Below are 18601 nucleotides of genomic sequence, written 5' to 3'. Positions count from 1 at the left end.
TAGAACTTGTGCTGCTCGACTTTACTTGCTAACAATTCAGACACTTGGCCAAAAGTCTGCGACATTCCTTTTCATGTCGTTCCACCAATAAATCTCCTTGAGATCATGATATATCTTTGGGGATCCTCGGTAGATATAATACTCGGAATTATGGGCTTCTAACATGATCCTCCTTCTCTAATTCCATCTATGTCTGGACACACAATCAGGCTTGGTACCTTAAAGTACCATCATCTTCCCCTTATTCAAAAGCCACTGGCTTATGCCTGTGAATCCCCTCTTTCAGCTACACCAAGTAGGGATCATAAAACTATTTTTCCTTCACTTCAGCTACTAAGGAGGAACAAGTCCTATTCTGGACAACAACTCCACCACTTTCGAAGTCCGAAAGTCGAACTCCTAGATTGACTAAGCGGTGAACTTCTTTCACCAAAGTTCTCTTATCTGCCTCAATCATGAGCTATACTTCCCATACTTGATTATCTTCTTTAGAACTTACTCAAAAGCACTTATAGTATTGTTGTGAGCTAAGTCTTTGACCAGTACTTCGAAGATTAGAGTCTTGTGCAATAGAACTACCCTCGTGATACATAACTGGGCATGATTTTTATAGATCTTTCGTGATCACTTTACTATCAATAACTAAGCTCGGTGATCATTCAACTCACTTTGGGTTTCTTACACACGCGAGGCATATTCCTTATGGTAATTATATAATTTTTCCCTCATTACCGAACTGATTTGCTTTTTCATATCCCATGCTAACTATTCGGGCTTCAAATCTTTAACTGGACTTACTGACAATTTTCACATCACCCCCTTCAACTAATGGTTAAGGTCTTGTACTTATGTATCTTTCTCTTTTATTGGGATCTGAACAACCTTCCTAATTTTCTGCAATTCTTTGCACTTTATGTCAATGACGACTTATCTTCCAACTTACTTCTGTGCAATATTTCTTACTAGTAAAAACAAACTAAATTATTCACATAAGCGATAAGCTAATGTATTTACAACTATCATACACAATCTTAATAATTTAACTCTGCTCATACTAACAATCCTGGGGAAACCCCTTTTTGATAACTCTTATAGGCTATTTTTCTGTATTTTGCTCTCTTACTACATAGCTGATTTTTCCCCCACTATCACTGTACTTTGGGTTTAACTTAAACTCTTTGGGTTCTAACACGTGATCGGTGTTTCAAACTGTTATCCACTCACTAGTGTTAACCTAACTAAGTAAATCAAATTATACTTCTACTAGCTCTGCTGGAATTGCTAATTTGTTGTATTTACTCAAAACGTATATACTATCCTTTTACTAACCACCTGCTAGCATCATGGTTTCTTGTTCTACTTTGGATAACTAAAGTGAAACATAAGGTTGTTCCTAACCTCCCTCAATATCTGACCCTATTCTTCGGCCGCACACTATCTTTCTTTTGTACTAAGTGCATGGATCACACTTAGAGAAATTTCATCTGTATTAAACAAAATTGGAATATATAGCCCCAAACTTTCTATACACTTCAAAACTATATCAGATTATAAACTTCCGGGGTAAACACAAATTCACCTAACCTAAAGGGGGCTATCATATCTTTTATCTCACAATAATAGATGCGTCTAATAGTAACTTAATAATGTGGTACTTTCTAGTTCTAATATGAATAAATCTTAACAACTTAAAATCATTCCTTGAAATTCAATATCGGCTGCTCTTGATTCTTATTTTGTAAATCATATCTTCTTAGTCCTATGCATGAGTCGTATGAAAAATACATCTCTGGTATATCAAATTTTTCTGACTTCAAGGTATTTTACCTTTAGGCTCTTTTCTGTCCAAAACTATAATGACCAATTCTATGCCAGTTTGACAACTGAATTATCACCATCCAACTTGTGGCTCAATTTTCAAGAATAAAAATGAAATTGTTCTGTGAGCTAAAGTACATACGGATGCACTATCATACATAAACTAGTCCTTCAGAGATATCATCATCTCATAAATCACTTCCTATAGCATCCGACGAATCTTGAGTCTTAATCTGGACCTAAAACATACGAAAATTTTGTTATAATCACTGTTACTTACATTTTGTTTTATCACCCATAGGCACCACTATACTCACAAGTTAGCAGAAGTTGGATACACTGAAAATTGGAGATCTGGTAACTGAATAACAAATAACTGGCATACTGAATAACCATAAACTTGCTAACTAAAAGACTGTATAACTGATAACTGAGGTAAATTGATAATCATAAAACATGATAACTCCTTTTGTTTTTACTTTCTGAAAATGTGATGCTCTAATGTGTACTATTATCCTTTGTATCTAACTTTTAACATCCTCTAAAATTCCATTTGTTACCAACCTGTACTCCATAATTATACCTCAATGGGAAACCATCCTCTTTAGGACCTTGGGTTCTTCCTCTACGTCGCTTGGGCATTCAATACGTCTAGAATTCGATAAAAAGAGAAGGTTGCCTATTACAATAAGCTTCATGGCACGATTTAAAGTAGAAAGAAATGAGACAATCCTAAATGTCTTGGTAGTTAACCATTTATATGCATGGCCGGCACACACATATAAAGGAAACTCTACTGGACACAACTTCATAGACTCCCTAGGACACTTGAACCTAGTGCTCTGATACCAAGCTTTGTCATGCCTCGAGCCTAGGCCTGGACATAACACGACACTCAGTACCTGACTATATGTGACCGAGCGAACCAACTGGCTGATTGAAACAACATGTGATATCATAACATACTGAATGCTGAAGATAAACAAACACATACTAATATACTAAAAGTCAGAATGATATAAATCAAAGTGTGGAAACACTAATACAAGTTTGAAACATATCTGTAGCCAACATTGCTTAACATGAAAAACATGTGACTCTTTCTAATTGTTACTCTAGTCTATGAAGCCTCTAATGAAGCAATAAAAACACTGACTATCTGTATATACTGAAAGATTGCAAAGTGATGATAATGCGCCGAAAGAACTGGGGCTCACCAAATAGCTGGTACGAGAATCATAGTGCTTTGAATCGCCAACCTATAAATCATTACCTGTATTGTGAGATGCAGGACCTGGTTAAAAGGGACGTCAGTACATTTGAATTGCACTGGTATATAAAGCAACTGAAAGAAAGAACTATAAATACTAAAACTAATACTGAGTTGATAACTGAGAACTAATAACTAAATTGATAACTATTGAAACTGAAACTAAAACTGAATTGATAACTGATAGTTGATCGCTGATAACTGATAACTGACAATTGAAACGATAACTGAATTGAAAAAAGGAAATAAGGATATGAATACTCCCTCTTCTGAATGACGAACAACATGTTTATTTGAATATAAATTGGGGCCTCAGAATATATATATATATATAAATGTACACAAACTGTAGCCTCGGGCCCAAGTATACGTATACATAACTGTGGCCACAAGCCCAAAAATGCATAAAGCATAAACTGCAGCAGCAGGCCCAAAGATGCATAATGCATTAACTGCGGTCTCAGGACCAAATATGCATAAAGCATTAACTACGGCCTCAAGCCCAAATACAAGTGTTCAACATTAAGGGATTTCAAATTAGGAATTGAGAATCATACTGCAATACATGATACTAAAATACTGAATCATTCTAAGTTACATGATACTAGAATACTGAATGGACTAGACTGAGACATGTATTCATGAACTAATTATGAAAACTAAAACTTCAACTATTTATAACATACTGAGTAATCTAGACTGAGACTCATGGGTATCAAACTCAAGTCTATATTGATTACGCACTGATCTCACAACCTTCAGAACGGAAGCCATGAACGAGTTATGAAGCTAGAGAATAGAAGTTCTGCAACTATTCAAGGAATTGAGCATAATAATATTTCTAAGAAAATTAATAATGTTGTAAAAGAAACGTAGTATAGGGCGAATAAACATTCCCAAACAAAGAGAGTTAGCCTCACATACCTTGAGTCTGGCCTTTTAAGCGTATCACATGTTTCATCGCCTCTTTCAATGATAATCTATAGAAATATATATCAAGAGGAACCATGGTAACATATGAATTTTATCAAATACCATATGGGCGTAAAGCCTCATAGCCCTCATTAATGGTGTTTTCTCCACCTAATTTTCATTCTACTACTTCTAGGTGATTCTACAATCCCAAATAGATGTAACTAACACCATTTATCATCACCTAAATGCTTACAACACCCAAATGCTTACAATAATCATAAGTCAACAACCCAAAACTCTAGCATAATTCATATGGTTCCCTTTATCAATACCATCTACTATTCTCCCAAAAACTCATTAGTTCATAGTTATAAATGATTAGGGAGTAGAAGTATTACCTTTTTGAAGTTCAATCATCTTAAATTCGAGTTCTAGGGTTTCTTTTCTCACAATGGTGTCTCGATCGATTATCTAATGAGTGGTAGGATTTACCCATGTTAATAAGGTGTTAGAGAATTGAAATTAACTGAGAATAAACATTATAACTTACCTTGGATGATGGAGGGACTTGGGGAAGTTGGATTCTTGAGAGCTTCCCTTTCTAGAGTAGGCTTTCATGTTTGGGGTGTGGGGGAACGAGGTAGGGCTTTTAAATAAGTGAAAACATCCCAAAATTAAGGAGGAAAATAAAAATATCTTGGATAAACAATGTCGGTGGGGGGCACCAAACTAACTGTGCAACGCGCCATTAGAGGCACCAAAACTACAGTGCCTTGCACTGTCTAGGGAGTTGTGGGTGATGCCCTGGACAGTGCTTTGCACTGTCTAGGGCACTGAGGTTATAATTCCTTGCACTGTCAGGGGCGCTGATGTTAATGCCTTGGATAGTGCCTTGCTCCGTCTATGGCCGTGAGTTTTTATGGCCTTGCACTGCCTGTCTATAAGACGTACCTCCCATAACTTAGTCGATTCTATCAAATTTTATGCACCTCACTATTGGTTTTGATTCTAAAACAATTGTTCCACCCATACTCATCCCCGATAGGAGTTTACATGTCTAAAAGGTCATATTAATGCCTATTTAACGCATACATAACTAATTCACATTTACGGAATGTTAGATTAAAGTTGGCACAGATCGTCCTTAGCTACTGAGATTTGGAGCTTTCTCGGCATGGCCAGTTATTATCGTTGTTTTGTGGAGGGTTTCTCGTCTATTGAATCTCCTTTGACCAAATTAACCCAGGGTGCTCTTTTCAGGTGGTCGAATGAGTGTGCGGAAAGCTTTCAGAAGCCTAAGACTGCCTTGACCACAATTCTAGTTCTAGTTGTTCCTTCATCTTATGGCTTTTATACATTGTATTCTGATGCTTCTCGGATTGCTATTAGGTGTGTCTTGATGCAGGAGGCTATAGTGATTGTTTATGCTTCGCGCCAGTAGAAGCCCCATGAGAAGAACTAACTTGTTAATGATTTGGAGTTGGCAGTCATCGTTCATGCATTGAAGATTTAGAGGCATTATCTCTATGGTGTGTCTTGTGAAGTATGTACGGATCATCAAAGTCTCCATCACTTGTTCAAACAGAAGGATCTAAAATTTGAGGTAGTGGAGATGCTTGGAGATGCTAAAGGACTATGATATTACCATTCTATATCATCCTGGGAAGGCCAATATTAGTTGATGCCTTGAGTAGAAAGGCGACGAGTATGGGTAGCCTTGCATTTATTCCTATTGATGAAAGACCACTTGTAGTTGATGTTCAGGCCTTAGCCAACCAGTCCGTAAGATTAGATGTTTTGGAGCCCAGCCGGGTACTAGCTTGTGTGGTTTCTCGGTCTTCCTAATATGATCGCATTAGAGAGCACCAGTATGATGATCTCCATTTGCTTGTCCTTAAGGAACAGTTCAACACGATAAAGCCAAGGATGTTACTATTGGGGACGATGTGGTGATGAGGATGCAAGGTCGGATTTGTGTTCCTAATGTAGATGGGTTATGTGAGTTGATTCTTGAGGAGGCCCACAGTTCGTGGTATTCCATTCATCTAGGTGCCGTGAAGATGTACCAGGACTTGAGACAACACTATTGGTGGATCATGATGAAGAAAAATATAGTGGGGGTTTGTAGTTTGAAGCCTATACTGTCAGCATGTGAAGTATGAGCATCAGATACCGGGCGGATTACTTCAGAGGCTTGATATTCTGAAGTGGAAATGGGAGTGTATCACCATGGATTTTGTAGTTTGGCTCCCACGGACTTCGAGGAAGTTTGATGCTATTTGGGTGATTGCGGATCGGTTGACCAATTCCATGCATTTAATTCCAGTTTGTACTACTTATTATTTAGAGGGGTTGGTTGAGATTTACATCTGTGAGATTCTCTGCCTTCACGGTGTGCCAGTGTCCATCATTTCAGATCGGGGCATGCAGGTTATATTGTAGTTTTGGAGAGCCATGCAGTGAGAGTTTGGAACACAAGTTGAGCTGAGTACATCATTTCACCCTCAGATGGACGGGCAATTCGAGTGCACTATTTAAATATTGGAGGATATGCTACGCATGTATCATAGATTTTGGGGGTTCTTGGGATCAATTTCTGCCGCTCGTAGAGTTTGCCTACAACAACAACTACTAATCGAGCATTCAGATGTCTTTGTATGAGGCTTTGTATGAGAGATGATGTCGGTCTCCGGTGGGATGGTTTGAGCCGGGTGAGGCTAGGCTATTGGTTACTGACCTGGTTCAGGATTCTTTGGACAAGGTTAAATTGATTTAGGATCGGTTTCGCACGGGGCAGTCTAGATAAAATATTTATGCTGATCGGAAGGTTAGTTATATTTCTTACATGGTTGGGGAGAAGGTACTGCTCAAGGTTTTACCCAAGAAGGGTGTTATGTGGTTCAGGAAGAAGGTCAAGTTGAGCCATCGGTATATAGGGTTGTTTGAGGTGCTCTAGAGGATTGGAGATGTGGTTTATAAGATTTCCTTGCCGCCTAGTCTATCGAGTGTTCATCTAGTATTTCATGTTTCTTTTCTCCGAAAGTATGTAGGCTATCCGTCGCATGTTTTGGATTTCAGCACAGTTCAGTTGGATGGTGATTTGACTTAAAATGTGGAGCCAGTGGCCATTTTGGATCGGCAGGTTCGAAATTTGCGGTCAAAAAGATGTAGCTTCAATGAAGGTGTAATGGAGAGGTAAGCCATTTGAAGAGGCTACTTGGGAGACCGAGCGGGATATGCGAAGAAGATATCTATGCCTATTTGAGACTCCATGTATGTTTCTAGACCCGTTCGAGGATGAACGTTTATTTAAGAGGGGGAGGATGTAATGACCCGACCGGTCATTTTGAGTGTTGCAGCCTCGTTCACCTATGTACTGCTCATTTTTTTCTTAAATTGTTGTTATGTAACTTGCCGGAGTAGTTGATTTGGTTCTAGGGATGTTTAGGAATGTGATGAGACACTTAGTCTCAAGGTTGGAAGCTTAAGTTGAATAAGTTGACCGATTGTTGACTTATATGTAAACGACACCTGAATGGAGTTTTGATGGTTCTGATAGCTCCGTTAGGCTATTTTGGACTTAGGAATGTGTCCGGATAGGGATTTGGAGGTTCGTTGTTGATTTAGGCTTGAAATGGCGAATCTTGGAAAATTAGAAGCTATGGAAATTTAGAAGTTTGACCGAGTGTTGACTGTGTGGTTACCGGGCTCAGATTTTTGTTCCGGGAGTTGGAGTTGGTCTATTTGTGTCAGTATACGGTAAAATCAGAGGGTCTAATTTCCTGATTCATAAGATAGTTCTTCATTAACCTCAATAGTTTCAACTGGCACAATGTGGACGGATCTCCCACTACCTTCTTCAACATAGGCACATGGAAGACCGGATGTACCAACGATATCTCGGGAGGCAGCTCGAGCTTGTATGCCACCTGACCAATCCTCTGAATGATTCTGTATGGTCCGACATAGCTCGGACTTAATTTCCCTTTCTTCCCAAATCGCATAATGCCCTTCATGGGGGAAACTTTCAAAAATACCCATTCATCTTCTTTGAACTCCAAATCTTTACAACGAATGTCCGAATAAGACTTTTGGCGACTCTGAGCAGTTTTCAACCTCTCCTTAATAATCTTGATTTTCTCCATGGCCTGATGCACGAGGTCCGGCCCTATCAATTCTGCTTCTCCAACCTCGAACTACCCAATGGGAGACCTGCATCTCCTACCATACAGTGCCTCGAATGGTGCCATCTAGATACTATCATGGAAGCTGTTGTTGTAAGCAAATTGTATGAGTGGCAAATGGTCATCCCAACTACCCTTGAAATCAATAGTACAGGCACGCAACATGTCTTCAAGAGTCTGAATAGTCCTCTCTGCTTGCCCATCGGTTTGTGGATGAAAAGCTATGCTAAGGTTTACCTGCGTACCCAAACCTTACTGAAATTTCTTTCAAAAGTTGGCCGTGAACTGAGCCCCTCGATCTGAAATGATTGAGACTGGAGTGCCATGCAACCTGACTATTTCTTTGATATACAACTGATCATACTGTTCCGCTGTGTCGGTAGATTTAACTGGCAAGAAGTGCGTTGATTTCATGAATCGATCCACATCACCCAAATTAAGTCAAACTTGCGCGGAGTGCGCGATAATCCTACCACAAAATCCATATTGATTATTTCCCTTTTCCACATTGGAATTTCTATGCTTTGTAACCATCCTCCAGGCCTTTGATGTTCGGCTTTCACTTGCTGACAGTTTGGACATTTTGCCCCAAAGTCTGCCACATCCATTTTTATGTTATTCCACTAATAAACTTCTTTGAGATCATGATACATTTTTTTGTAGAACCTGGGTGTACGGAATACCTGGAAGTGCGAGCTTCTGCCAAAATCCTTTACCGAAGACTATCAATATTTGGAACACATAGGCTCCCTTGGCACCGTAGGGTACCATCATCAATGCCAAAATAAAAAGCTGTGATCTTGTGTTTATGAATGCCCTCCTTCAGCTGTACCAACAATGGATCGTTGTATAGCTTCTCTTTCACTTTTGCCACACGTGATGATTCAACTCTATTCGGTAAAATTACTCCTCCTTCATTAGAGTCCACAAGACGAACTCCCAAACAAGCCAATTGGTGAACCTCCCTGGCCAATGGCCTCTGATATGTCTCCAAATGAGCCAAACTACCCATAGATTTTGGCTAAGAGTATCTGCCACAACATTGGGCTTTTCCCCGGGTGATATAGAATATCGAGGTCGTAGTCTTTAAGTAACTCAAGCCATCTTCCGTGCCTCAGATTCAATTACTCCTATTTGAAAATATATTGAAGGCTTTTATGATCCGTGAATATATCCATATTGACCCCATACAAATAATCACACCAAATCTTCAACGCAAAAACCACCGCCGCAAGTTCTAAGTCATGTGTCGTATAGTCTTTTTTCATGATTCTTGGGTTGCCTAGAGGCATAAGTGATCACATGGCCATGTTGTATCAATAGTGAACCATCTATATCACATTTCCCTTACATATGACCTCCTAGGATTTGAGTTCTTCAATAATTTTCTTGATATGATTAAAATCTTATGTGAGTACTTACAACTTGCTCTTCCAGATTCTGAACAAAAGACATTACTGGATGAGTTTTCTTATAGGACCTTCTATTTCAAAGGAGTAACATCTTCTAGCCGACATGCACGACATTACATCAATCTTTATTTCATATATATATATATATATATATATATATATATATATATATATATATATATATATATATATCCATTCCTTGGCACTCAGGGCCACCATTATCACATCATTTTCCATTTTCAGTATTCATCTTGCAGGTTATGATCATAGGCACATACAAAAGTAATTCAAGTTGTAGTACAGGTAAGTGGGCACATAGCTAGCATGAATTATTCTCAGTTTCTATCTTGGCTTATAGGCTAAACATTTCAACACATAATTGTATTCTTCATACTTCTCTAATTATCAAGAATGGTACATTACTCACATTGAGGCACATCCTTCATGTATATGTGTAGTTAATTGCAAATCAATTAATGCGCGATAACAATCAATACATTAACAAATTCAAATCTTAGCACACTTTCGTAAACGCCAACGGAGCTCAATTTCTAATAAAAGGGGGTTGTAGCAATATGAATCTCTACCTCCAGATGAGGTACCACTGAATCTATCTGAATGACGGGGCCTCTTATCCGACCCATGACCACCTCTATGTGACAAAACCATCTCAACTCTGCGGGCCACATTGGCCGCCTCCTGAAAAGTGATCTCACTCCCTGCCTCCTTGGCCATTTGAAGACGAATCGGCTGAATAAGACCGTCGATAAAACTCCTCACCCTCTCTCTCTCTCAGTAGGAAGTATAACAAGAGCATAGAGAGCTAAGTTGATGAACCTGGTCTCATACTGGGTGACCATCAGGGAACCTTGCTGGAGGCGCTCAAACTGCCTCCGATAGGCCTCTCTCTGAGTCACGGGGAGGAACTTCTCCAGAAACAACACTCTAAATGGCTCCCAAGTCAAAAATGGCAACCCGGCTGGCCTAGCTAAGCAATAATCCCTCCACCAAGTCTTGGCGGATCCAGACAAGCGGAATGTGGCATAATCGACCCTATTGGTCGCAACAATGCCCATGTTCCTTAGAACCTCGTGACAACTATATAGGAAATCCTGGGGATCCTCAGAAGAAGCACCACTGAAAGTAGTAGTGAAGAGCTTGGTGAACCTATCCAGCCTCCACAAAGCATCGGCAGACATAGCCGCTCCATCGCTGGCCTGAGCTATGGCACCCGGCTGAACTGCTCCAATTGGCTGAACTGCTAGAGTTTGAATCTGGGGAGCTACCTGCTCCGGAGTGCATGTAGCAGGAGTCTGAGCCCCTCCTCTAGCCTGAGAAGTGGCTGGTGCTACAGGAAGCAAACCTGCTCGGGTGACACTCTCCATGAGGCCTACTAATCGGACCAGAGCGTCCTGAAGAACTGGGGTAGCAATAAACCCTTCTGGGACCTGAGCTAGGACCACCTGAACTTCTGGGGCCGGAACCTCCTCCTCAAAATCAACCTGAGGCTTCGCCACTGGTGCTGTTGCTCGGGGCTAAACTCTGACCCTACCTCGGCCTCGCGCTCTGCCCCTTATGGAAGCTGTTGCTGGGGGCTCGGGCTGCTGAGTGGTAGTTAAGGAAGTGTGTGTTCTCGCCATCTGCGAAAGGACGGAGTAGAAATTCAATCAGTATTGGGAAACAGAACCGCACGACAAGAAAGAACAAATGTGAAGTTTTCCTAACTCTTTAGCCTCTGGGGATAAATACAGACGTCTCCGTACCGATCCCTCAGACTCTACTAAGTTTGTTTAAGAACTGTAAGACCCATGTAACCTAGAGCTCTGATACCAACTTGTCACGACCCAGATTCCCTACCATCGAGAGTCGTGATGGCGCCTACTAATGGGAGCTAGGCAAGCCAAACCTTAACTACCTACTACACTTTCATATTGCTTCATTTTTAACAAACAATAACATCAGAATTTTTAAGTTAATTAGTGGAAGTCAACAGTTATAAAACTTAAAACAACGTCTATTACAACTTTTAAACTCTAATTACCCCAAAATCTGGTGTCACAGTATCACAAACTGTCTAAGAGTTACTACATACAAGGTCTGAAGAGATAACAGCACACCGTTTCTGAAGTATGAAAAATGAAACAGGAAATAGAGATAGAGGGAGACGCCAGGGCCTACAGACGCATGCAGGTCTACCTTGGGTCTCCGAGTGGACTAAAGGAAGCCCTCCAACTACTATCCGAAAGCTGCTCCGGGATCTACATACAATGCAAAGTGTAGTATCAGCACAACCGACCCCATGTGCTGGTAAGTGCCTGGCCAAACCCTAGCGAAATAGTGATGGGGCTAGGACCAGACTCCAGATAAACTTGTGCAGTTGTATAACATATGGTGGAAAAGTAACAAGTAATAAGCAATTAAAGTTGGGGAAGGGGAACATGCTTCGGGGTAGCTGACAAAACAAAATAACAAGGAAGCTAACAATATAACTTCTAACACAGATAAAGAAAAGTAAAGACAACTTTCACTTTCAGTTTCCATCTTGTTGCAGGCGTGCAACCCGATCCCATTTCTCATATCTTATGGTAGGCGTACCACACGCTCCCATTTCATCATATCTTATGGTAGGCGTACCACCCGCTCCCATTTCATAATATCTTGTGGTAGGCATACCACCCTCTCCCATTTCATTATCTTGTGGTAGGCGTACCACCCCCTCCCATTTCATAATATCTTGTGGTAGGCGTACCACCCGCTCCCATTTCATAATATCTTGTTGTAGGCATACCACCCACTCCCATTTCATTATCTTGTGGTAGGCGTACCACCCGCTCCCATTTTATAATATCTTGTGGTAGGCGTACCACCCGCTCCCATTTCATAATATCTTATGGTAGGCGTACCACCCGTTCCCATTTCACAGTTCATCACACAATCACAAGAAATCCCGGCAAGGGAACATAAGTAATATAATATCTTCCCGGAAGGGAACAAAAGCAATATAATAATTTTCCGGCAAGGGAACAATAATATCGAAATAGTCATCCCGGCAAGGGAGAATCAGCTATAACCAATCTCACATAGCTGGTACTCAGTTCAATTAATGGAAATGCTCAATCATAGAAGATCATTAATTAAAGCATACAAGGTGTCATTCAAGAACATAACAACTTTCAATTTAATACCCACAGTCATGCTTGACACCAACGTATAGATACTCGTCACCATGCCTATACGTCGTACTCAACAAGAAGCAAGTAGCAAATATGACTCAACTCATAATCCCTCAAGATAGGGTTAGACCAAACACTTACCTCGATGCCTTGAACACCACTCAAGTCTCAATTATAGCCTTACTCCTCGATTCCACCACCAATCCGCTCGAATCTAATCACAAGTTACTTCATTACATCAATAAGTGCTAAATGAATCAACCCTAATGCATGAAAAATGAGTTTTTCCAAGGTCTTACCCAAAAGTAAAAAATCACCCCCGTGACCACGTGGTCGAAACCCGAGGTTCGGACCAAACCCCGATTACCCATTCCCCCACGAATCCAAATATACAACTTGTTTTGAAATCGGACCTCAAATTAAGGTCCAAATCCCCAATTTTAGAAAACCTAGGTTCTACCCAAAACACCCAATTTCCCCCATGAAAATCTTTAATTTGAAGCTGAAATCATGTTAAAAAATGTTAAGGAGTGAAGAAAATGAGTTAGAAGTCACTTACCAACGTTTTGGAGAAAAAAGGTTGTTTGAAAAATCGTCTCTTATGTTTTTGGGGTTTTGAAAAGTGAAAAATAATTGAAATTCCCGTTTATTTATACCCCCCCAGACCCCCAGTGTGGACCGCCTCAAATGGACCACGGCCGCACTAGCGTACCTGAAAACCTGCAGTTTAGCACCCTGTGTGGTCCGCACAAGGCCGACTGCGGCCGCACAGCCTCCACCGCGGACCGTACAAAGGCGACCGCGACCGTGCTGTCCCCTCCGCGAGGGTTTAGAGACTGCAGCTTCCTGAACCTGCAACACCTGAATTTCTAAGCCTAAGGCATACCGGAACCTACTCGAAACTCACCCGAGTCCTCAAAACTCCAACACAAGTATACACACAACCTCAAAAACATCCTACGGACATATTCATGTAATCAAATTGCCAAAATAACATCACAAGCATCGAATTAAACCTCGAGATCAATGATATTTCTCAAAACTCTTTTAAATATCAAATTTCTCAATTAAGGTCCAGATCGCGTCAATTGACGTCCGCTTTCAACAAAATTTCACAAGAATGACTCAAGTCAAATATAAGGCCTGTACCGGGCACCAGAACCAAAATACGGGCCCGATACCATTGCTTTATAATAAGTTTTAACTTCAAATTTCCTTAAACAATTTCTAAAAACAATTTCACTTAAAAATTTATTTCTCGGACTTGGGACCTTGGAATTCGATTCCGGGCATACGCCCAAGTCCCATATTTTCCTACGGACCCTCCGGGACCGTCGAATCATGGATCCGGGACCGTTTACCCAAAATATTGATCGAAGTCAAATTTATACATTTTAACATCAAAACTTAGCATTTTTCACATTTAAGCTTTCCGGCTACGCGCCCGGACTGCTCATGCAAATCGAGGCAACTCTAATGAGGTTTTCAAGGCCTTGGAGACACAGAAATCAACTAAAAGCAAGTGATGACCCTTTGGGTCGTCACATTCTCCACCTCTAAAACAACCATTTGTCGTCGAACGGACAGAAGAAGGAAGTACCTGAGTCGGGGAAAAGATGAGGATAACGGCTATGCATATCGGACTCGGACTCCCAGGTCGATGCCTCAGGAGGCTGACCTCTCTACTGAACACGAACCGAAGGAAAACTCTTCGACCTCAACTGTCAAACCTGTCGGTCTAGAATAGCCACCGACTCCTCCTCATAAGACAAGTCCTTGTCCAACTGGACAGTGCTGAAATCTAACATGTGGGATGGATTGTCGTGATACTTCCGAAGCATGGACACATGAAATACTGGATGTACGGCTGATAAGCTAGGTGGCAATGCAAGTCGATAAGCCATCTCTCCCACTCGATCAAGATTCTCAAATGGACCAAAGAACCTAGGGCTAAGCTTTCCCTTCTTCCCGAATCTCATCACGCCTTTCATAGGCGACACTCGGGGCAATACCCGCTCACCAACCATAAAATCCACATCTCGAGCCTTGCGGTCTGCATAACTCTTCTGCCTAGATTGAGCTGTACGAAGCCTATCCTGAATGATCCTGACCTTGTTCAAGGCCTCCTGAAGCAGATCTGTACCCAACAACCGAGCCTCTCCCGGCTCAAACCACCCAACCGGAGATCGACAATGCCTACCATACAAAGCCTCATAAGGAGCCATCTGGATACTCGACTGGTAGCTATTGTTGTAGGCAAACTCTGCTAAAGGCAAGAACTGATCCCACGAGCCTCCAAAGTCAATAACACAAGCTCGGAACATATCCTCCAATATCTGAATAATCCGCTTAGACTGCCCGTCCGTCTGAGGATGAAATGTTGTACTTAACTCAACCTGGGTGCCCAACTATCGCTGAACTGCTTTCCAGAAGTGCGAGGTAAACTGCGTACCTCGGTTCGAAATGATAGATACCGGCACACCATGAAGACGAACAATCTCCCGGTTATAAATCTAAGGTAACCTCTCGGATAAATAAAAGACTGCCACAAGAATAAAATGCCCTGACTTGGTCAGCCTATTAACAATGACCCAAACTACGTCGAACTTCTTCTGAGTCTGAGGGAGTCCAACAACGAAGTCCATAGTAATGCGCTCCCACTTCCACTCGGGAAGCTCAATCCTCTGAAACAGCCCACCAGGCCTCTAATGCTCGTACTTAACCTGCTGACAATTCAAACATCGAGCCACATATGCAACGATATCCTTCTTCATTCTACGCCACCAATAATGCTGCCGCAAATCCTGATACATCTTCGCGGTGCCCGGATGAATAGAGTACCGGGAGCTACGAGCCTCCTCTAAAATCAACTCTCATAACCCATCCACATTTGGAACACACACTCGACCCTGCAATCTCAAAACTCCATCATCATCTAGGGTAACCTGCTTGGCACCTCCGTGCTACACCGTGTCTCTAAGGTCGCACAAATGGGGATCATCAAACTGCCGATCACGGATACGCTCCAATAATGAGGAACGAGCGACCGTGCAAGCTAATACATGACTAGGCTCAGAAATATCCAATCTCACAAAACGATTGGCCAAAGCCTGAATATCCAAGGCAAGCGGTCTCTCACCGACTGGAATATAAGCTAGACTACCCATACTGGCTGACTTCATACTCAAAGCGTCGGCCACCACATTGGCCTTCCCCGGATGATATAAGATAGTGATATCATAATCCTTCAACAACTCCAACCACCTCCTCTACCTCAAATTCAACTCCTTTTGCTTGAACAAATACTGAAGACTCTTGTGATAGGTGAACACCACACATGCCACGCCATACAGATAATGCCTCCAAATCTTTAATGCATGAACAATGGCTGCCAACTCCAAATCATGAACTAGATAGTTTTTCTCATGAATCTTCAACTGCCGCAAAGCATAGGTAATGACCTTGCCATCCTGCATCAACACTGTACCAAGCCCAATACGGGAAGCATCACAATAAACTATGTAAGACCCGGAACCTGTGGGCAAAACTAACACCGGTGTCGTAGTTAGAGCTGTCATAAGCTTCTGAAAGCTTGCCTCACACTCGTCCGACCATCTGTACTGGGCACCCTTCTAGGTCAACCTAGTCATCGGGGTTACAATAGATGAGAACCCCTCCACAAACCGACGATAGTAGCCTGCCAGTCCCAATAAACTTTGAATCTCTATAGCTGAAGCTGGTCTAGGCCAGTTCTTGACTACCTCAATCTTCTTTGGATCAACTTGACTACCCTCTGCTGATACAACATAACCCCGAAATGCAACTGAACTCAACCAGAACTCACACTTCAAGAACTTAGCATATAACTGACTATCATTTAGAGTCTGAAGAACCACTCTGAGATACTGTTCGTGCTCCTCCTGGCTGCGGGAATATATTAAAATATCATCAATAAAGACTATCACGAATGAATCCAAATAAGGCCCGAACACTCGGTTCATTAAATCCATAAAGGTTGTTGGGGCATTTGTCAACCCAAATGACATGACCAAGAACTCATAGTGCCCGTACCGAGTGCGGAAAGCTGTTTTAGGGACATCTGATGCCCTAATCCTCTATTGATGGTAGCTAGATCTCAAGTCGATCTTTGAAAATACCTTGGCACCCTGAAGCTGATCGAACAAATCGTCAATCCTCGGCAGTGGATACTTATTCTTGATGGTGAGCTTGTTCAACTGCCAGTAATCAATTCACATTCTCATCGAACCATCCTTTTTCTTAACAAACAAAACCGATGCACTTCAAGGCGAAACGCTGGGTCTAATGAAACCCTTCTCAAGCAAGTCTTGCAACTGCTCCTTGAACTCTTTCAACTTTGGCGGGGCCATGCGATACGGCGGAATAGAAATGGGCTGAGTGCCCGGAGCCAAATCAATGTAAAAGTCAATATCCCTGTCGGGCAGCATACCCAGCAGGTATGAAGGGAATACCTCAGGAAACTCACGAACAATGGGCACAGAGTCAATAGAGGGAACATCCGCACTAGAATCACGAACATAAGCTAAATAGGCCAAGCACCCCTTCTCGACCATATGCCGAGCCTTCACATAAGAAATAACGCTACAGGTAGAATGACCAAGAGTTCCTCTCCGCTCTAAACAAGGCATACCCGGTAAAGCTAAGGTCACAGTCTTGGCATGACAGTCCAAGATAGCATGGTAAGGTGATAACCAGTCCATCCCCAATATAACATCGAAGTTGACCATTGTCACACCTCCTTTTTACCTACACCCCAGAAGGGAGTATAAATGGGAGTTTTTTCCAATTTAAAGTGACAATCAAAACGGGATTGTTTTATTAAAAATTCAGAGTCACCACTTGGGATAATTTATGGTGTCCCAAGTCACCGGTTCAAATCCCGAATCGAGGAAAAGATTGACTCTATATTACAGTTTGCAAACTAGAAATCTGAGTAACGAATTCTGTTAACCCAGGAGAATGTGTTAGGCATTCCGAGTTTCGTGGTTCTAGCACGGTCGTTAAACTATTATTATTGGCCTAATTATCTGATTTTAAAATATTTTTGAGCCTATGTACATTTTAGCTTAAACCCACTTTGATTCATTTTTAGGAAGATTTCAACATCATCTAAAACACGTCTTTGGACCACGCCACATGAAATGCACCCGCAGTCTGAGATAAATTTTATTTAACGTTGTTAAGATTTGAATTTGAGTCACATGAAATGCACACCCGAGTTTAGGAAGGTAAATTATTAAAATAACGCCCCTAAAGCAACTACGCATTTTCAACTTTGCGGGGGGCATGGAAAATTCAACTAAATGGCACACCCCGATTTCTAAAGGATTAAGATCAATTAAATGAGGTCCATGCATTTTGAGATTTTCTTTGGCATGGCACGCCTCAAGTCTAATTTAAAAGGGAATTTGAACTAAATTTTGGTAGGGCCATAGGCCAATTGTGTTATCTAATACGGCTCCCCTCAATTCATTTTAAGAAGACTAACTAATTAAGAGAAAACTTAAAGGGATCTTAGTTGACCAGTCAAACTCATATAACAAATAGCTATAGAGCTAAACTCGACGAAATGTTATGGGCTCAAATATCCAAGAGGTAGGCAACATGACTATAAGGCCTTCAAGCTTGGGCCCAAAATGAGCCCAATCTGGCGACGACAAGGACGCCCCAGAGCAGATAGTACGCAAACCAACTCTGATTTCGAACGCCATAACTAGGCCATCTTTCAGGCCCAATTCTTAGAATTGAAACTTATGCAAAATCAATTAAGTAACAATCAAACCGAAACCA

Source organism: Nicotiana sylvestris, chromosome 10 (genome assembly GCF_000393655.2).
Source record: "Nicotiana sylvestris chromosome 10, ASM39365v2, whole genome shotgun sequence".
Lineage (NCBI taxonomy): Eukaryota > Viridiplantae > Streptophyta > Magnoliopsida > Solanales > Solanaceae > Nicotiana > Nicotiana sylvestris.
The sequence above is the reverse complement of the archived record's forward strand: the minus strand, read 5'-3'. Positions refer to the sequence as shown.